This window comes from Sturnira hondurensis, unplaced genomic scaffold, assembly GCF_014824575.4.
Source record: "Sturnira hondurensis isolate 20B ecotype Veracruz unplaced genomic scaffold, ASM1482457v3 Scaffold0010428, whole genome shotgun sequence".
Classification (NCBI taxonomy): Eukaryota; Metazoa; Chordata; class Mammalia; order Chiroptera; family Phyllostomidae; genus Sturnira; species Sturnira hondurensis.
Window position 1 is genome coordinate 23,670,985 of NW_028083059.1, and position 22,714 is coordinate 23,693,698.

The window sequence follows — 22,714 nt, forward strand, 5'->3', positions numbered from 1 at the left end:
TCTACAGTGCTGTCTCAACTGCATGTTCTCTGTACTAAAGTGGACACACAAAGTTGAGATTTCTTTTCTTTCTTTTCTTCTTTTTGAAGGTTGACTGTCAGGTGTATTGGGGAAAGGAGAGATGGGGCACCTCCAGGAGTGTCTCCTGTGGGCAGTCACCTTGGCAGTTTGTTGGGGATTCAGGAGGAGTGGAGAGTTCATGGGGCTCTTCCAGTGAAGATGAGCTCCAGAGCTGCTTGGATATCCCTTCCAGGGTCCTGAAGGGCCTGCAGGCTCAGCCCATTGTGCTGAGTGTCCATGCCCCACAGCTGCTGCAGCTGAAGCTCCCCATGGCTCTGAAGGATGGGCTGGCCAGAGGCCGGCAGGACATGCTTTAGGGCTTGGCTGAAGAGGTCATTGGTGATGAGTGTCCCTGACTAGACACCAGAAGACATTGGTGAGGTCCCAGAGGAATAGACCTGGGTTCCAGGAGTCAGCATGAGAGCAGCTCTCTGGAGTGCTGGCCAGTGCCAGGGCAGTGGCCAGCTCGATCTGGGTGATGGGCTGGGGTCCAGCAGCTCCACTATGACTCAAGGAAACTGGGTGGGAGCTGGGGGTGCTGCTAGAGGGGGTGGCTCTGGCCTTTGGGTAAAAGTTGTCCTCCTCATCGGAGAACGCTTCAAACAGGAAGCCACTTGGCATGTCCCAGTATGAAATGGAAGGCATACTCAGAGAAGAGGAGTCATCCCCCTATAGCAACGCGCTGCTATCCAGTGCAAAACCAGGACAATGGTATTCACTAGGGCTTAGTGAGCAGGTACCAATGTATCAAACATGCTGCAATCAGCAAAGACAGAGAAAAGGTCCCTGTCCTGGAGCAATGGGGTCACTGCTGAGGCCTGAGGTGGCCACGATGATCTGCTCCAGAGACTCCTTATTGCTGAGCACCTTAAAGACCACAGTCCTGTAGGAGGAGCTGCTGTGCAAGGTGGTGTGCCGCACCCCAACTCCTGCAAGGCAGCCGCTTTGTCCACAGGTTCTGATTTTGGATCAGGCTACGGCCAGGACTTGCACAGAACATGGGCTGTGGACCTGGGTTGAATGCCATAGAAATCAAGAGTCGGGTCTCTTTTAGCGTCCGGCCATGGTAGATCAGACGATCAGCTCAGGGTCTCGAACTGACTCTTGGAGTTTGCCAGCAGTGAGCTGCTTCAGAAATGGAAGTCTAGAGTACATCAGCCTCCCACCGCCCCAGTGATTATTCTCCTGGCTCTGGCTCTGGCACCTGAAAAATGGACTTTAGGACAAGTGGCTTGTCAGCTAGTTTCAGCACCGGGCGCCCATCTGAGAGCGACATTGTCTCTCTTTCAGGCTTTCTCAGCGGGAACCTCGCCGAGTAGCATCCAGTATAAACACTCAAAGCCGAGATTTCTATAAACACACTCTCAGGTGAGAGTATTGAAACAGCCCAGCATTTGAGCACCATGATTACAATAAAGATGAACTGGGGGAGGCTGGTCCATATTCAATTATTAAACTACTTCTTATAAAAATGTTTAGTATGGAATTAAATTTATGATGTCTTATTCTAAGAGGACTCCTATCCAAAGATAGGCTGAAGATCGCCACTTGGGTATTTTAAGATTATAATTTACTCATTGAGCATTAAGGTATAATGTTTATGAAAAGAAATCCAGCCCTGCCTGGTGTAGCTCAGTGGATTGAGCTGGGGCCTGCGAACCACACGATCGTGGTTTGATTCCCAGTCAGGGCACATGCCTGGATTGCAAGCCAGTTCCCAGTAGGGGATGCATGAGACACAACCATACATTGATGTTTCTCTCCTTCTCTCTTTCCCTTCCCCTCTAAAGATAAATTTTAAAAAAAGAATCCTTGATTAGCTAGGTTATATTACATAAAGCANTGGCTCTGGCACCTGAAAAATGGACTTTAGGACAAGTGGCTTGTCAGCTAGTTTCAGCACCGGGCGCCCATCTGAGAGCGACATTGTCTCTCTTTCAGGCTTTCTCAGCGGGAACCTCGCCGAGTAGCATCCAGTATAAACACTCAAAGCCGAGATTTCTATAAACACACTCTCAGGTGAGAGTATTGAAACAGCCCAGCATTTGAGCACCATGATTACAATAAAGATGAACTAGGGGAGGCTGGTCCATATTCAATTATTAAACTACTTCTTATAAAAATGTTTAGTATGGAATTAAATTTATGATGTCTTATTCTAAGAAGACTCATATTCAAAGATAGGCTGAAGATTGCCACTTGGGTATTTTAAGATTATAATTTACTCATTGAGCATTAAGGTATAATGTTTATTAAAAGAAATCCAGCCCTGGCTGGTGTAGCTCAGTGGATTGAGCTGGGGCCTGCGAACCACATGATCGTGGTTTGATTCCCAGTCAGGGCACATGCCTGGGTTGCAGGCCAGTTCCCAGCAGGGGATGCATGAGACGCAACCATACATTGATGTTTCTCTCCTTCTCTCCTTCCCTTCCCCTCTAAAGATAAATTTTAAAAAAAGAATCCTTGATTAGCTAGGTTATATTACATAAAGCACCATTATACACATACTGCTTTTTTTAAGTTCAAAATTATTTCTTCTTGGCTTTATCCACAATGTCTTTATTTCTGCTATAGTCATATAGCAATTTCTTTCTACCCATTCTTTCTCATCCTCAACATTCACATTGGTACGCTATTTGCTTAGCAACAGTGCCTTTACATGGTAGTGAGTGGATTCAGGTAGAGGAGACTAGCTACAGAACTTAACATCTACTCACAGAACCAATTTGTTTTTAAACTATGGCCCTTTCCAGGATAATCAATTTTATTTTTGTGCTGAGAGACCACTATTGATGTCTAAGACCAATTTAGGTTCATTCTTCTTCCTTTTATTCTTCTTTTGTAAAACAAAACAAAACAAAACAAAACTGTTAATCATTATCTGGACTAAGACTTTCAGTGCGATGTATCTAATCAAAAACGTGCTGTGTGTGCCCTTGTTTAATCCCACCAGGAACTATAAAAGACATTCAGATTTTAGTGAAAAGCACTTGCTAGCCATGGCAGTGACCACCTACCGCCTATACCAGGGTGAGGCTGATGTGTCCTCTCCAGACACATAATTCTAAGCCACTAGAGAAGTGCACGTTATGAATTAAGCACTACTCCAGGTGCAGCAACTGAATTCATTCAAAGGAGCAGAACAAGAGACTCTATAGTGTTCAAAGTCAAAACTAAAAACACACTTCTAGAGGATTTATTTTGGAAAAAAATTGCAGGGCCTTTTGGAAAAATCTTATTTGATCATCATAGTCAAAAAGCCAGTGTTCAATGTAATTTTTATTTTTGACTTGTAATAGGTATATCTTTATTGGCCTAATATATATATCTTTTAATTTTTTTAAATATCTTTTTTAATTCTTCAAAAACTGGACAAATACTTGTATAATTCAAAAAAGAAAGTGACATATTTTTGTTCTTATTAGAATGGATGATTTTCTGACAATGTATAAAATATTTATTTGGATTAGTTAAGGTATTTAAAGAGTAAATAAGACAGAAAATAGAAGGAGAAGAAATATAAAAACATGTCTCTTACTTGTAATATTAGCTATATGTTCTCATTTTGGAAAAAATAAAAATATACTATGAGATATACCATGGCTTGGTAAACCATTTTAAAATTATTACTATAGAAGGTTTTTGAAAGTATGTTTTTATATAGAGAGATAAAATGGGTATATATTACATGTAAATGGTAATTTATGATTCTGAGTCACTATTTGTTGCCTTTAAAGTGTTTAATGACACTTTAGTGATCCCATCAAAAATGTTTAATGATACTTTAGTGATCCCATCAAAACAAAAAGCTTCTGCATGGCTAAAAACAGTATTAAAACAAAAAGAGAACCAACATATGGGAAAGCATATTTGCCAATGATACCTCAGACAAAGGTTTAATCTCCAAAATATATAAAGAATTTACATGACTCCACCCTAAGAAGACAAGTAACCCAATTAAAAAAATGGGCAAACTACTTGAATAGACACTTCTCCAAGGAGGACGTACAGAGGATCCAGAGACACATGAAAAGGTGCTCAATATCCCTAGCTATCAGAGAGATGCAAACTAAAACCACTATGAGATACCACTCCACACCAGTCAGAACAGCCATCATAAATAAAGCAACAAACAACAAGTGTTGGAGAGGTTGTGGAGAAAAGGGAACCCTAGTGCATTGTTGGTGGGGTTGCAGACTGGTACAACCACTATGGAAAACAGCATGGAATTTTCTCAGAAAACTAAAAATGGATCTGCCTTTTGACCCAGGAATTCCACTACTAGGGTTATATCCTAAGAACCCTGAAACACCAGTCCAAAGGAACCTATGCACCCCAATGCTCATAGCAGCACAATTTACAATAGCTAAGTGTTGGAAGCAACCTAGGTGCTCATCAGTAAATGAATGGATCAAAAAACTATGGTACATTTACACAATGGAATTCTATGCAGCAGAAAGAGAGAAGGAGCTCCTACCCTTGTGACAACATGGAGGGAACGGGAAAGCATTATGCTAAGTGAAATAAGCCAGGCAGTGAAAGACAAATACCATATGATCTCACCTTTAACAGGAACCTAATCACCAAAACAAACAAGCAAAATATAACCAAAGACACTGAAATAGAGAACAGGCTGACAGGGACCAGAGGGGAGATGGGAGGGAATTTCAGGGGAAAATGGGAAGGGTTTACAGGAACTAGTATAAAGGACACATGGACAAAAACTAGGGGGGATAGAAATGAGAAGGGAGTGGGGAGGGTTGGAGGAGTGGGCTGGGATGGGAGTAAAAGACAGAAAACTGTACTTGAACAACAATTAAAATAAAATAAAATAGTAAAAATAAATAAAAATAAAGTATTTAATGACATTCAAATATTGAATAATGGAATTAGACATAATTTTATAACTGTTGTGCTCCAANAATTGTGCTTCTGAGAGGCTGGCAATTTCCCGGTCGCTTAGAGTTATTGGCTCTGGGACTTTGAGTTCTTCTTGTGCCATCTTTCAGGTTGTTTGTGCCTGTTCCATAGCAGGATCAGAGCCCTAAAGTGTTCACTAGAACAGGGCAACTAAGTCGCTGGGTTGTGACGCTGTATGTGGGGGCGGGGTCAAAGAGGGACTCTGGCGTCCTGTCCGCCGCCTGCCGCCACGGCCCTCACCAGTGCCGCAGTTGCTGCTGTCACCGGGCCCATGCGTTTCGTCCCACTGCACGCGAGTGTGCCACCGCCGTCAGCCCTCGCCCCCTGGGGCCTGCGTGGTCTGTCTCACTGTGCGCGAACATGCGCCCGCGGTCTGCCCCGCACCCCAACTGGTTCTCGTCTGCCTGCGCGCCTGGGTCGGGGGCCCTGTCTTGCCCGACCCTGCTTGCTGCTGGCTCCGCCCCTCAGGGACGTCCCCGTTGAACGGTTAGATGTAGTCGGACTTCCGTATGATTCAATTTTCTGTCTTTTGGTTGTGTCTTTGTTTCTCCAAACCTTTGTTGTATTCAAACTTGGTTGTGGGAGGAGGCACAGTGTTTCCACCTATGCCTCCATCTTGTCTCATTCGAAATATTATGAATTATTACTCTCCAAAAAAACTGTTGAGGAATTAGAAATTATTTCATTGCCATTTTATTTTACACATGGTAATTTACAATTTCCCCCACTATTTTTCCCATTGTGATTTATTAGACCCCTTTGATTTTATATCAAGGATTGTTAATACAAAAAAATAAAAACTTTACAATTTACTTTAAAAACTCAAACGGTTTATTCTTTTAATTAATTTTTATGGTGATAACTATAAATTCACATGCAATTGTAAGAAATAATACAGAGAGATGTTACGTGCCCTTTACCCAGTTTCCTCCAATGGCAACATTAAAAAAAAAAAACTATTGTCCAAAATCACAATCAGGGTAGTGACATCGATACAATCCACTTATCTCAGAGTCCCTCAGATTTACCCATAGGTGTGTATTGAGTCCTATACAATTTTCTCACTTGTTAATCTGCTACCACATGTAACACTTCCATCTTGACAAGGGGCCCTTGAATTGCCCATTGTAAACACACCCAGCTTTCTCATGCCTCTGTTCCCCATTCCTAATTACTGGCAACAGCTCATTTGCTCCTCATTTCTAAAATTTTGACATTTGAAATATGTTACCTAAGTGGAATTATACAGAATGCAACCTCTTGAGACTGGTTCTTTCACTCAGTATAATTCCTAGGAAATGCATTTAAGTCATTGCATCTGTAAATAGCTATTTCTTTTATTGCGGAGTAATATTCCATGGTAGGTATGTGCAACATCTCAACCATTCACCCACTGAAAGCTATCCGGGCTAGTTTTTGGCAACTATAAAATAAAGCTACTGTAAATATTTATATGAAGTTTTTATGTGATTGCAAGTTTTTATTTCTCTGGAACAAGTGCTCAAGAGCACAATAGTTTAATCATATGGTAATTGCATGGTTACGTTTACATAAAAATGCCAAATTGTTTTGCAGAGTAGCTGTACCACTTTTATATTCTCAACAGTAAAGGTGTGTGTGACCTTGTTTTTCTTCATCCAAGCATTTAGTATTCTCTATTTTTAATTTTAACATTGTGATAGGTGTGTAGTGATATCTCATTATGGTTTTAAATTGCATTATCTCTGATGACTTAGGATGATGAATGTCTTTTTTTTGCCTATTTTGTAACTGTCTTTTAATAACTGTTTTTTTTTTTTTTACTGTTGAGTTTAGACAGTTTATTTATTCCAGATATCAGTCTTCTGGTAGGTATGTTACTTGCAAAATATTTTCTCCCAGTCTGTAGCTTTTTTTTCATTCTCTTCATGCGTTCTGCTGAGCAAAAATTCAAGTTTGAGTGTGGTTTAATTTATTATTTTTTCTTTTATGGATTATTTTTGTTTTAATTCTAAAGAACTCTAGCTTAACCTAGATCTTGAAAATTTTCTAATTTTTTCTAGAAATTTAATAATTTCCCATTTTACATAAATCCTTGATCTATTTTGATTCATTGTTTATTTAAAGTGTGAAACTTAGATCAGAATTTTTTTTCCTATAGATGATCAATTACTCCAAAATTTCTTGAGTGGCTAAGATGTTGCAATACATGTTTCAGTCTAAATATTTATTCCACAGATAGTACAGAAAAAGTCACTACCAAAATAGTAAGAATCTTTAAACACTTTTGTTATATTTTTACTTACAGAATGTCTTTTCATGTGCTATGTAAATCAAGCCATAAACAGAGCTTTGCTATTGTACGGTATTTGATACTATACTGGCAACTGTTGAAATTAGTATCTACTGTATTCTCTTTTTTATTATTATTATTTTTAAAATTTATTTAATTATTTTTCAAGTACAGTTTTCTGTCTATTACTCCCATCCCATCCCACCCCACCTGTGCTCCCCCCTCCCTCCCATTTCCTCCCTTCTCAGTTGTTGTCCATGTAGCCTTTATATATGTTCCTCTAAGTCCCTCCCCTATTTCCCCTGAAATTCCCTCCCCTCTCCTCTCTGGGCCATCGAAGTGAATAGGCAAACAGACTGTGTCTTCCTTTCAGGAAAGTAGAGCATTTAATCCGGGAGGATTTAATCTAGGCTGTTGATTGCCTAGTAGTTTAGGTCAAGTGCTAATACAAATTAGAAGAAATTTTATTTTGAGGACCATCTGTGTTTTCTCAGCTTTTGATCTTTACCTGCTTTACCCATGACGAAGCCAAGACTCAGAAATTTGGAGCAGTCATCTCACACTTGTTGATCAGTAAATGTCAGAGCCAGTTCTACGTGCTGCCCAATTCCTACAATCTCTTCGCTGCTCATAGAGCCTCTCATTGGTGTTTCGAGCGTCTTTTCTAATTTCTAGTTCTTATGCTCTCTGTTATTAGTCTAACTATATTCTTTAACATATTTTTATTACTTGGAGGGATACTGGTACCATGGAATGTAATTATACAACAACATTCTAAGCATTGTCCCATTTTGATTTTTTCCCCTAAGATTATTGATAATGGAATGCCCCATGAGGTTATTAAAACTCTATGATTCTGAAAGAGAACAATTAAAAGCAAATGCAGAATCTTGCACTGATTCTCATGGTTGGAGTTATCTTCTCTATATAAATACTCATCATCACTGGGCCTTACTGTTCTCTCCTTTTAATTTTCAAACAATACATCTTTTATTCCTAACACACTCTCAAGAAATAAACATTCTCTGCCAGAGCCTATGCTTTGTCTCTGAAGGCAAGCTTTGTGTATATGACAGCAGCCAGGATGTTAATGCTGGTCACCAACCTGAGCTGGAGCCTCTTAATTATAGGACACAGTGCCTTGGTGGAGGCATGTATTAAACATTCAGAGGGGAATGGAATACCTGGCTCAGAGACATATGACAGAAGGAGCAGCACTGATTGCTGAGTTTCAAATGGGTTGTCCAGACTTGGAGGACATGTTGTGCCAAGATACGTGTACAATCTCCATCTTTATGTATAATACATAAGCTTTATTTAACTTCATGTGCTTACCAATTCATATATAATCTGTAAATGTTTCTCCATATATTCATGTTGTGGCACTTTCAGTTCCAAACACTAAATCAACTAATTTCACATTCTCATTACACATTGCAATTGAATGATCTGTTCTTTACCATTTTCAAGTACCTTACTGCTAGAGAGTCCACAGAGGTTGGCACTGCGTAGGCAGGAATGTGAATCTTGCAATGGATACTATTATTTTTACAAATTACAAGACTAAATATACTTGTGAAAATGTTGTACTTTATGAAAGAAAATGAAATTATGTACATGATAAATAATCCCCATATTATATGTGCATGTTGCATTCTAAATCTTATCCACTTGTATGGATTCTCCCAGAATTTTTTCTTTTTTTAAAATAATTTTTTATTTAATTCTTGTTCAAGTACAGCTTTCTGTCTTATATTCCCAACCCTGCCCGCCCCCCGCCCCATGCTCCCCGCCTCCCTCCCCTTTCCACCCCCCACCTTAGTTATTGTCCATGTGGCCTTTATACTTGTTCATGTGAGTCCATCCCCTTTTCCCCTGTGATTCTCTCCCCTCTGGACCCTGTCAGCACATTCTGTATTTCTATTTCTATTTAAATGTATAAGTATAAATTATCTTTACATAGTATATAATTATTATTACTCTGACTTTTTTTATTGAAAACCAGTTCAGCCATTTTTATCTGTGTGATACTACATACATAATCTAGGCTCTCAGTATTTTTCATTTGTAAAAGTGAGTGAACAATGTCTATATTGAAGCAAAGCTGGGAATATAATGTACTCAAAGAGTCACTAACATTTACGCATTCATTAATTGAACTCCAACTGTGTAGAAAGCACTGTTTTGGTCTCTTCAGCTTTATCTTCTCATAGGTGTTTGGGGGTAGGGAAAAAACACCCAGATAAGCCAACTAATAGCCATTCAATGAAAGAGAAACAAAATAAGGGGATAAAAAGTGATCATGGGAATGGGTGATGATAATATTTTGGCTGTAGTCCTTTAGAAATTATATTAGACATAGGAATATAAAAATTAGGAACTGAACCAATTACATACTTGTCACTCCATTGGTATTACTTCCCATCATCTTTTGCTCTGTCATTTTTCTGCCTGATAACCCAGAATGATGATGAGAGTTTAAATCCAACAGATAACACAATTTCACCATCAGTCCTAAATTATCTCCTGTGATTGGCTGAAATTCACACTTTGAGAGGAGTGAGAGCAAGGCACTAGAAAGAAACCAGAAATCTGGAAAGAAACCAGCTTACTTTTTAACCGTGCTCTGAACTCCTTCTGCAAGCATAGAAAAAAGGGTCTCTTAATATCTCAACTCCTTGTTCTATGGAAGGAGAGCTAGAAGTTGCTCTGGAGGTTCTTAAGTAGTCTCCTTACTCTAACTTTAAATGATTCAGTAAGATAAAACTCTGCTACCGCTATACTATTAATATTTCTGGTAAAATGTTTAGAACACTATTTAATGATCATACATTACTTGCTCAACAATATTTCTATTATTCCTTCTCTTCTCACCCTCTTCTTTCTAAAACATTGTATTTATTTTTACAAAAAGATGAGGTAGTTTAATATCCAAATTCTGTCCTAATTTTTATGCATTTAGAACCTTACAATAGCAGCCACCATATCCTTGCTTTTAAAAATAATTTGAAATAATTTCAATAATATTTTTAATTTCAGAAAATAAAAAAGCAATCATAAATATACAAATAGTTAAAAAGAATGACTCAACCATACTTTTAAGTTCTCTAATTCACGTTTACTCTTTGTTATTGTTTCCAAAGGAATACCAATCAAGCACACTAATTCATCATAGTATCTAAATGATTGTTTTAATTCAGAAAATTTTATGAAATCAATTTCTGAAATTCATTATTAAGCTTAAATGAAATCCATTATTAAGCTAGCTAATCACCAGCTCTTGCTATATATAATTTGTATGTTAGGCTTATCCATTTCAGGGTGATTAACAGTAAATCTAATTATCTGATCAAAGTATTTATTATGAAACAACTCATCTTCTTCCAATTACCTGGAGAAGCCGTCAAGATCCTGGCACCTCAAGTACAGCTATTTCAGAAATGCCCTGTGACTGAAACTGATCGTCTCATTTTTAGGCATGCTTGGAATATTCTCCTGTCCTCTAGGTCATTAGCCAGTCGTGATCTATCAGTGATCAAATGCACTGGCTTTGGAAAGAAAGCTGAAATTTAAGACCATTCTTAATGTCACACATAAAAAGTAAGATATACTTCAGTTTGATGATGTCTTCTTATCAAATAGCCATAGTTTTGTTTTATAAAAAGTGAGAGACTGTATTATTTACATGTGTTTTCAGCATTCAGCAGTGAATGGCAGGTACATGGTAGTTTTATAATAAATTTGTTTTGAACTATGGGCAGCTGTTTTATTAGTGAGTTTGTTGTGTATCATTATTAGTGAATGTTATATATTTGTAACTAGACTCATTGAAAGCAATCGCTGTGTGGTTGCTAGTACACTTACAAGGCTAAGAGTAAGAAATCATAGAAGTCGTTATTTAATAACTATTTGTTGATGGAGTTGGCAAGTGTATACAAAAGTTTCAATGTCTTTTTTTCCCCACTTGGATGAGAGCCATAAAGAAAATGCAGATCTCAACCCCCAAACCCCAAGGAATTGACAAGTACCTGAACGACTTTAGATACAAAGTCTCCCAGAGTCTCCAGAATAAACCTCTGCTTGACAAATATTTTGAGTGTGAAAGTTGGAGTAGAAAGCCTATCAATGTGCACTTGGGCTTCTGACAGACTGAACTGTGAGGTAATACATCTGTGTTGGCTTAAGCCCTTAACTTTTTGATATTTTGTTACACAGTGACTGGAAACTAATACATAAGGTTTAAGTGGCTGAAGATATATATATATATATAAAAAACAATGTGTATATATAGTATTTTGATAAAATTTTTGATGAAGTGTTAATTTTGTTTATATCTCAAAACTATTATTTGAGAATTATATTTGATCTCTAAAATCATGTTACAATTGCCTTAAAAACCTTCATTATGAAAAGAATAGCTAATAAGTATGAAATGTTTTTGTTATTCTTTCCAGAGATGTGCTCTCTTGAATCTCACTGGGGAAATCATTTAAAAGTGAAGATTAGCTATACAAGAAAAACAACCCTAAACTGGTGTGTCTTCACACCTTTTTCAACACTTGAGGGACAGATTTCCTCTTCCTCTTGCAAAGCAGGTTTTAATTTAATCTAGAAGTAAGGGAAAGAAAAATATTGTTTATATGCTGACTTTCAGGGGTTTTTTTCCTCAATCTTTTAAAAGAAATGTTCTCATTTGGTTTTAATATAGTCCTTAAAAATGTGACCTCTTCCTGTAGATAATATTTATAGTATGTCCTAAGAAACCAATTGTTCACTGCATTTTTCATGTATACATGCAAATATAACACTGATACAGCAGAGTCCCATGCTCTGTGTAATAAATATGATTTGATAGCTAAATCCTTATACTGCATGGCCTGGCATTTTAATTAATACATTGAATTCCAGAAAGTTTTCAATCTCCAAATGATATTCACACAGAGAGTCACAGGTGTATTGCCAAAACAGTAAAAATAAACTTAAAAGAAAAATTAAAATATAGTTGTTAAACATATTTTATATTAGTTGGTTATGGAAAATATTCCCAAATATTTTATCTGATATATGCTGAAAAATACACAATGTATATCTTATTTCTGAAATAAATTGAAAGCCTTGTATCTCAAAAGAAAAAAAGACTGATTGAAATACAAGGTTTACTCTGGCAAAAATTGTTAACTTCAAGTCTACAGATATCTAAGGAGTTTACAGATAGATAACTGGGGTTTTGTGATATTGGACAGGGAAAAAGTTATCTTTATTTTTACTGACCTCTGTGAAAGTGGACAACAAGTTACAGAAATATTAGGGGTATGTATGGCTTAGATGTCACAGATATTTTCCCTATATCTTATAATTTTTAAAGTTTTCTCAACATATCTTTTATAATTAATTTGACATTTTGTTACTGATTTGTCTTGACTCTAAATCTTCCCATTTAATGTGGTGGTAACAAATCCTGTGCCCATACACCACATAGTTAATTACATAATAATTTGATAACTATATTTCAATATAATTTGTACCTGAAAGTATTTTATTATACACATTTTAAAATATTATTTTGATGAGGTGTCTATAAACTCCACAGGATTACCAAAGTGGATGAGGTCCCAAACAAAGACTAAAATCCTTGGGTATTTAACCAAAGGAAACAAAAATATTACCTTAAAAAACATATATGACCCCTGAAGCCATACTCTTTGCAGCATTATCCACAATAGCCATGACATAGAAGCAACCTAAGTGTCATCAGTAGATGAATGGATAAGAGAATGTGATACATATACATATGCAATGGAATATTAGTTGGCCATAAAAAAGGAGATCTTCTTCATTCATGACAATATGGATGGACCTCGAGGGCATTATACTAAGTAAGTCAGGCAGTGAAATACAAATACCAAACGATCTCATTTACATATAGGACCTAAAACAAAAACAAATCTGTAAACTCATAAATGCAGAGGACAGATTGATAGTTGCCAGAAATTAGGAAGGGCTGGAACTGAGGCAATAGGTGGACTATCAGAAAGTACACACTTCCAGTTATAAAATAAGTCCTAGGAAAGTAATATACAGCCTGGTGACTATAGTTAATAACACTGTACTGTAAATTTGAAAGTTGCCCAGAGGGTACATTTTAAAAGTTCTCATCATAAGAAAAACATTTGTAACTGTGTGTGGTAATAGATCTTAATTGGAAATATTGAAGTGATTATTTTGCAATATTTTAATAAAAATATTTAATCATTATGCTGTACACTTAGAAGTAATATAGTGTTATAGGTCCATTATCTTTCAATTAAAAAATTAGCATTGCTTTTTCATTGGCATTTTTTCCTTGAATTATTATAGTTATGATAATTTTGATGGAGTCCTTGAGATTTTTATAAAAATTACCAAAAATATATTTCCCTTTGGTAGATAAATATGATACAACTTTCATCCTCCATCGTTGAAGTTGTTTTCAGAATCAACTCAAATAGTCACCATGTCATTTAGTTGATGAGTTGCTGTCTGAAATGTTGATTGATGGTTGACAGCATCGATGTCATAAATTATGCATGCTGATTTGGTGAACACAATTAAACTGAAGCAGTATGGGTAATTTAAATAATTACATGTATAAATAGTATTATTAGTCTTGTCAAAATCTGCACCTATACTAAATGTCAGCATTTAGTATCAACAAAGAATATTAAGGATTCAGGGTTTTGCATCATGTGTTTGGGAGAATGATTTCAAGTTCAATTACTTGTTAAAATAAAATTAGCATACATTTGTCTGGCAACTTTTGTTTTTGACTTTTATTTAAAGTTTGAGTCAGGATGTACACTCTAATTTTTATTATTTAATGATATTTGGAAGTTAAAAATTATCTTTTTCTAATATATGGGAGAATTTGTTACCTAGATTATTTTTCCCAAATACATCATAACTATATTTTTAAATCAACTTCTGGATGTACATTGTGATTAATAGTGAATTATGTGTTTCAGTTTTTGAGCTACACACTTGGGCGGAGAGGTTGTGTTGATTGGCTTTTGTATTTAAGTGATACGGATTTAACACTGAAGAATTACCATATTAATAGAATATTGTTAAGGATTACAGTGGCTTTTTCAAAACTAAAGAGTTGAGGAGAATAAAGACTCAAAGAATTTAAAGTATTGCAGTTTAGCTCTATCCAGGGAAACCATAAATTTTTTCACTTTAATATTCTTCTCCCATCTGTGGCTTGTGTAGAGGACATAGACTGTTGAGTAAATCTCTGTGCATCTATTTCAGTGCTCCAAAGTACTTAGGACAAGATTTCTAGACAGTTATTAGGTTATTTATTCATGAGATAACATTTTAATATTTAAAAATATGAATTTACTAAATATTAGGAACTGACTTCAGATCATTGGAATGCCAATATCTGTTAGTTGTACTCATTTACGCTGATGAATATCCCTTCCATTCTAAGAGACATTATATATTCACTTGGATAAAATAAAATTCACTTTCAAATTAGGTGACTTAGTAATGGTATGTTATTATTAATTCTAATCCATTTAATTGATACTTACAGAATGCTAAGTATATCTCCAACTCAAAGATATATTTTTTCACAAAAAAATGACTTTATTCAAGATAAATTTTATCTTAAATAATATGGAACATTTTCTTAAGTATTTTAAATCAGAAAAATCAATATTAAATATTTCGTTGTTAAATGATATTCTATACATTTTTAATTTTAAAATAAAAATTGTAGTACCAGCTATGAAAATCATTATTGCCTATGTGCTCTATAAGACTAAGAATGCTAATGAGAACATAAAAATTCTAAATCACACTAAACAAATTAGAAAACTATTTGGAATGCAGAAACAAATCCATTAAATGGGAATTTATTAGATTCTTCCCTTAGTCATGGGTATGAATACCACACATTTTGTTATGTATAATGCACATTTCTTTGCCTAAAATTTTGAGGGAAAAACCAGAATGCACATTATACATGGGTATAATAATTACATATGATGGGCATACTAAAGGGTATAATAATCCCATGTATAATGCATACAAAAACAGGGATGTGCATTGTATGTGGGAGCCCACATTATACCGGCAAAATACAGTATGTCCATCAGGCTTTTTTTACCATGTTGGTAATTATACCTATAGTCACATATGTCATACATTTTGTAAACTTGCACACATTTAAGTTTCCAAATGAGTGATACAGAAAGAACTTTCTATAGGCTCATGAGAATAGAAAGAAGAAATGTAATCTGGTAAGAAGTTTGACCTTGCCTATGGGTAATTTTAAGAGAAGAAAGGAGAGTCTTTTCTACTAATATCCATGCATAATTATACACACACACATTTAGTATTTTGGAACATTTGTAATTTTATAAATTATCCCATAATTAATCATTCCAACAACTCTATGAATAAATAAAGTCAGTCATCTCCATTCAGTAACTAAATTGGCTCAGACATGAAATTATGTGTAATTACCCGAGGCAAGTGAATAGTGAAGGGATGACCATTTCCACTTTGTGCCCTGCGTGCTCCCGCCACACAATACCAGGAGAAACACAGGAAGAGAGAATGTGCAAAAACTGTAAAATAAAGACTATATTCTGCATGAACTAGTTGGAGAAAAATATTTTGACATTGAAAGAACTCATTAAGGTTGAAAAAAATGATCCATCTGGGTACCTACCAATGGGCACATGTATTAAGAATACAGCAGTACATTGAAAAGTCAAGGAAAGTCACTAATCTCACAAGGCTTACATTAAGTGGAGAAAACAAATGTGTAAAGAATTAATGGGAAGCGTTGCTATGAAATGGGTATAAGACTCAAGGAAGCCATCTTAGGCAGGAGTAATTAGCATACACGTGATAAAAGCTTACACAATCCATCACTATCTTCCCTTGCTTGGTGGCAGATGTAGAAGCAATTGTATCATATATTTGAATTCAGCAATTTAAAAAGAAGCAGACTTCCAGCTCTACAAAACCATAAAGCTGACTCAACAAAAGACTGTTGAAACCACAGGGTGTGTCCTGTCAATATGCATGAACACCCACCTCTGGAGAACTAGCCTCTCAGTTCACTTTCTTGGCTGTTTTCTGGGAACTTGTCGTCAGTGTGTCAAAACTCTGTCAGTGCGTCTTTGCATCTGCCAATGGTGCGCCTATCTTCCTAAGTGTACTTTTAGCTAAAAGTAAAGCATCTCCTCATAGTCCATGAAAAATGCATACAATTTTCTTTGCAAGCAAATGCATAAGAGGAAATAAGCTCGAATACTGTGCTGCCCAATACAGTAGCTGCTTGGCACATAGGCTATTGAGCACTTGAACTGTGGCTAGTCTCAATGAAGAGATGCTGCCAGTGTGAAATATACACTATAGATTTAAGAGTTTAAAAACATTGAGTAAAATCTTACCTAATTTACTTGTTTCTATTCTGTTTAAAGTATTAATACAAAAATATTTAAAGTTTTATGTGTATGACTCACATTAAAATTCTACTGGATAGCACTAATCTAGAGAGAAGGGACTCAAAGACTGAGAACTAGGCTTAATCTCAAATGAATGGGTCTGAACCTGGAAAGATAATTCTGGCAAGATTCTACCAGATAATTCTGGTATTCTTCTGGCAATTAAAAATTAAAGTACTTGCCCTGGCTGGTGTGGCTCAGTGGATCAAGTGCTGGCCTGTGAACCAAAGGGTCACCAGTTCGATTCCCAGTCAGAGCATATGCCTGGGTTGCAGGCCAGGTCCCCAGTAGGGGGTGCATGAGAGCCAACCACACATTGATGTTTCTCTCTTCTTCTCCTTCCTTTCCCCTCTCTCTAAAAATAAATAAATAATATTTAAATAAATTAAAGAACTTGACACTATTCTGTTGACAGTACTGTGAATTACATGTATGACTATGGCTAAAACATGATATCCATTCACTACAACCTGCTTAAAAAATTCCCCAATGACCATTTAGATATACCTACTGCAAAAGACAGTTAAGATGCTAGATCTGTTCACTTTTGCTTTAGAGAATATTAATGTTTTTTAAGGACCACTCTCTTTTTGCAATTATCCTGCAGACTTCAAAATGTTTGTACTGATCAGGAATATCTTAAAGCAACAGTTCGATCCTTTTAAGAAGCATCTAAAGCATTGCTAAATACACAATATCCAAGCATAATTGTATTATTCTTATTTTTACATTCAGTTAAGAACACTAGGGGGAGCCTCAGAGAATAATAATGTTTTGAGAAAATCATGTTTCTGTTAACAGGAACACAATTTAAAATAATTACACTGTTTATTTTTCCAAACTCAAAGAATTTATTAAAAATAAGAATGCTACATTAGACCCATGAATTTATGCATAACATTAATGTTAAGAATTATTTTGCAATATATGTGAACATACATACAAATGTATATAACAGATACACAGAGCACATGCACATTTTCTCAACAAATTATCAAGTTTGCCCAAAATGCCTGAAATAAAAATAACCATACGTGTAAAGCACAGATAACAAACTAAAAGCCACATAGTGGCTTTTCTAAATATACCAACTGGTTCAACTTTTAGAATTGGTCACATACTTTCTTTTCTTTCCTCCATGTAGAAATAATGGTATTGTTTAGGGGAATTTTGTCAGGTATGAGAGTTTTTAGTTAATGGCAATTGATTTAATTAATGATTCTCAAAATATGGTTCCTGGATCAGCAGTATCAGCATCATCTAAGAATTTCCTAAGCATGCAAACTGAACATTTCGCACCCTGCCCAGGTATACTAACTCAGAAATGTGGGTGGGGCCTATAAGTCTGTTTAAGCAAACCCTCCAGGATGATTCTGTTTTTGTCTTGTTCTTCAATAATGTTTGAGAACCACAGGATTAAAGAAAAACTTCAGTGTAAAATTGTCTAAGGAAAATTTTAGTGTGCTAAAATGAAACCAGCTTTTATTAGCTTTCTGTGGCAACAAAATTCACAGTCAAAATTCACAAGATTGAATTTTGAAAAACATTGTTGCAATAATCGTTTTCTAAGGAAATAAACATATTACGGAACAAAAAATCTGTCTCAGTTCTACTTTTATAATTTTCCAGTCTTGCTTAGGAGAGGTATTGTGTAAGTCCATGAATAGAAAGACACAGCAAGGCCAGCAATTCTATCTGTGCTTGGAACAGTGCCTGGTGTATATTTAAGCATCATATAATCATAGCTACTATTATTATTTTCATTGTTGTTTTTGTTGCTATTGTTTTCTTTGCTAATGCAAATCCCTTACAGGCATTCACAAGGTGAAAAACAAACTGCCATTGAATGAGAAAAAGAGGTCTTATGATGAAGTATTTTCATTTCTATGAACAATGTGAAATGTATTTGCCAATGGCTTGAACACTGGGCTCTGAGGATACTGAGGATTAAAATTCTACAAGAGGACAGTTTGGAAATTTCCCCTGAGGTGCCACTGAGTGGCAGAAGAGAGAAGTGGCTTCTGCATGGACATGATGTTATTAGCAAGGCAAGGTGGCCGACAGTGTGTACGTATGTGCATGTGTGGCAGTGGTGGGCGTTGGCTTGGTTTCCTAGGACTCCCACAGCAGAGCACCACTGGCTGGGTGGCTTAAATCTAGACACTTACTGTCTCACAGTTCTGGAAAGTAGATTCCATGATCAAGATGTCAGCAGGGTTGGTTCATTCCAAGGACTGACTGTAAGGAAAACATCTGTCCAGGCTTCTCACCTTGGCTTGCAGTTGGCTGTCTGCTTCTTCCACATTTTTATATAAATCTTTCCTCTGCACTCGTCTCTGCATCCAAAGTTACCCGTTTTATAAATACGCTAGTTATATTGGGCTAGGGCCCACCCTACTGACCTCATTTGAATTTAGTACTTCTCTAAAGACAATCTGCAAATATTTCTATTTTGAGGTACTGAGGTTTAGGACATCTACTCCTGAATTCAGGATGGGGGCACAATTCAATCCATGATAGAAATGATAATAGTTGGAGGTAAAATAGAGTGCATTGAGATTATACAGCATTTTACACATAATTCCAGATTTATACCTTTTTCTGCTGATGACAATGCATCATTAGAGGGTTTTAAGGAGGAGAATGATAGGAAGTGCTGTCTGGGAGCCATGGGCAATAATGATTAAAATGAGAGGAAACTGGGATAGTCAAAGGCTTGAGTCAACAGTCACATGGAAAGGCTGCTTAAATATAAGTGATGGGGGGAGTCTGAAGAACTCAGAGTAAGGGGCCTTCAAGAGCTATCTCAGATGAAGAAATGTATGTGTTCAGGTGTTTTTGTTATTCTTGTTTAAATAAAAGAAAAAACAGGACATCATTTTAAAATAACCTCTAGGATTTTAACTGGGCCCATTATGGGTAGTGAAGACAATAGAGAAGAGGCACGATTAAGTAAAATATATATGAAATTAAGTATGGAATAGAATTCAGGTCCAGTATGCAGTTAGAAATAAAGGCCAGTAGAGATTTGGGGTCAGGAACATCAAGTTAGCACAGGGAAGGAATAAAACCATGAGAATCAATAAGTACTCCGCAGAAACTTAGAGAAAGTGTGTGTGGAGGGGTGGTTAGCAGGAAACACTGAAGAAATTATCATCTAAGCAGTAGCCATAGAGGAGACTGTGAAAGCCAAAGAAATTGATGAGAAGGAAAGAAAGCTGGCTGGAGAAGTGCATTCTGGAAACCCAAAGGGAGAGTCGAGGAAAGTAAAGAGTTAAAATGTTCAAATGCTGTGAAATGTCAGGAACTTTAAAGCCTGAGAAGGGTCCACTCTATTTGGTAATCTGAATTTTAAAGACAGCAGTGTAGGATATTCTAGAAGGTGTCTGTGTAAATATGTGTGTGTGTGTGTGTTTATTTATGTCACATGTTGGAGCTACATAATGCTCTGAGGAAGAGTTCATTTCAATATATTTAGTCCCTATTCTACTGCAGCACAGTGTTGTCAACCTTATTTGCTAGTTCATTTGAGCTACCAAATATTTAATAAGCACCTATGATGAGTGAGAGACTGAGATAAAGTCAGGAAATACACAGTTAAAATATTACAGCCTCTATCCCCTGGGAGCTCTCAAATTCATGTGATATTTACATTAACATGGCCGGTGTATAAGGTTCTCCTTTGTTGCGTCCGGGCGCTCTGGGAAATAAACCACACTTTCTTCGCCTGAAGCTGAGCTCTATGCTGTAGCAAGCAAGTCAGATGGTTTTTGAAATCTATTCCAAGCTAAAATTTTATAATAAATTATTGTGATTTTGGTTCACATCTTAGGAATTACCTGTTTCCTTCTACAGTGAAGAAGTAGATATAAAGAGTAGTTATAAAATAGCAATCTATAGGCTATCAAATCTCAAAACAGGTTCAGGTGTTGGGCAAAGTTTCTAGCCTATGTTATTTAAAGTGGCTAGCAGAGTTTGGACACACTATTTCCCACTGAGCTATACCCTGCCATTACTGCTGTCTTCATTGTGATTTCAATCATAATGATCTCCACCACTGTTATTAATTCAAATAGGAAAGCAAAAATATAAGGACTCAAATATTTCCCATCAAGAATTGAGAATCATTCTCTTGAATTTATTCACAAATACTCAGGTGAATCAAATGAATCCCAGTAAACTATTCTGGTCAGATGTAGTTATTTTTGTTTTATTTTTCTCTTCTCTTTTGTTTGTAGAGGGATAATTTTGAAAAATTTACCATAGATATCATAAATGATGTGTACAATTATTGCCAAATGTTTCAATTAAAAACTGAAGTGCATGAACATTTAGTGTTTTACAAAGAGGTTTTTTAAAAATTGGATTTGCCTATGTCACCTGGTAGAACTTTCCATCCTTGAATATACATTTGTTCATAAGTATTACTAACAGACCAAAAAGCTGACATTTAAATGTCATTACTATAAATAGGCCATAAAATCTGATGCTGGACTTAGAGGGTCAACATTATAGAGTAACTGGAGAAGACTTATTTTTAAAGTAGAGCAGCGATTTTGGATTTACAGTAGCAATAATTTCTCTCTTTGAAGAACACCAACTAATTTAATTAAAGGTTAAGGATAAAAGCCAGGATAATTGAGGAACCCTTGAGGGAACCCTTCTGTCCTCAAGAAGGGTTCATGGCACTACCATTTTCCTGGTCACTTTGGTCAGAAACCTGGGAGTCACCCTTGGTCTCTCTCACACCCCATCAGCCACCAAGTTGTATGTTGTCTTCAGGATAACCCATTTTTGTATCAGTCTAGTTTAAGAAATACCCATCGTATGCCTCAATTACAACAAAATTTTACTGTAAATTAAAATGAGGCAGATTTCATAATACATCTTAAAACCCACAGCAGATATTATGAAACTTTGCAAAGTTAGTATATTTTCTTAACTGATTTTCTTCTTTGTCTTCTCTCAGTTTATTGGCTTAAGAGGATAATGACTCTGCATTGTGCGTGAACTAAGGTTAAACTCTTTGGCCTAACATTTAAAACAAAGTATTAGTTGCTTTTATCCTGCCCAGCCAATATTTTTTTCTCCATTACTTGCCCAAACTCCTTCCCTCCTTCAATCAGATTATCCTCATGCGTCCCTGAACCTTTCCCTCTCACTCTCTGGGAACCCATTTTTCACATCAACGCATGCCCATTCTTCCCTTTTAACTTTCACCCAAAACCATTTCTTATGCTTAAAAAATTAAACCCATTCTAAGCGATGTCTTCTTGTCTAATCTCAGCCTATCACATGTTTTATCTTTGCTTAAATACATATTTACATCATATCAATTAAAATCTATATTTAATTACATGTGGTCTTCTTGCTCTTTTATATATTTATACAATGTACTTTATTCTCAAGGACTGGACTTTTTGAGTACCTCAAGGGCAGTGACCTTAAACATTGCCATGGTCATGGCAATGAGGTCATGTACCTCATTTGTAACTTATGAACTACATATTTGAAATCTTTGTCTAACCAACTACACTCACTAATCAAGTGGTTACTTTGCTTTTGCTTTAGATAATCAGAATTACCATTCTTCTGTCAGTACTATATTAGTCACAGGGACAGACTCATGATGCTTTAACTACTGAACTGGAAGAAACATTAAAAATAGCCCAAGACTCCCATGTTTTACCTTTGAGAACTCCTAAGCCTTTGGAGCCACTACTGTGGATAAGGGTCACTTTTTATTTTTGTTATGCTCTCATCAATTAACAAAATTTCATATGTTCAGTAGGAGTTTAATGCTCTCTCCGCCTTAATGATTCTAATGGGAGCTGTAGAAGGAAGAGAACACACGTAAAATCTCAGGGAGCAAAGGCAGTAGTGGTACGAGAAATGTGTTTTTCAAATGTGAGTCTAAGTTTAAGAAGATGAGAAGCTCCTGCTATTTCCAAATAAAGGG

General features: G+C 36.2%; 1 protein-coding gene and 1 pseudogene across 4 annotated transcripts in view; both read right to left on the minus strand.

Moving 5' to 3' along the window:
* ROBO2 (roundabout guidance receptor 2) overlaps positions 1 to 22,714 on the minus strand; it is a 1,307,581-nt gene that overhangs the window by 1,006,038 nt on the left and 278,829 nt on the right. The gene's annotated exons all lie outside the window — the stretch shown is intronic.
* On the minus strand, positions 198 to 1,342 carry LOC118995874 (ubiquitin-like protein 7; annotated as a pseudogene).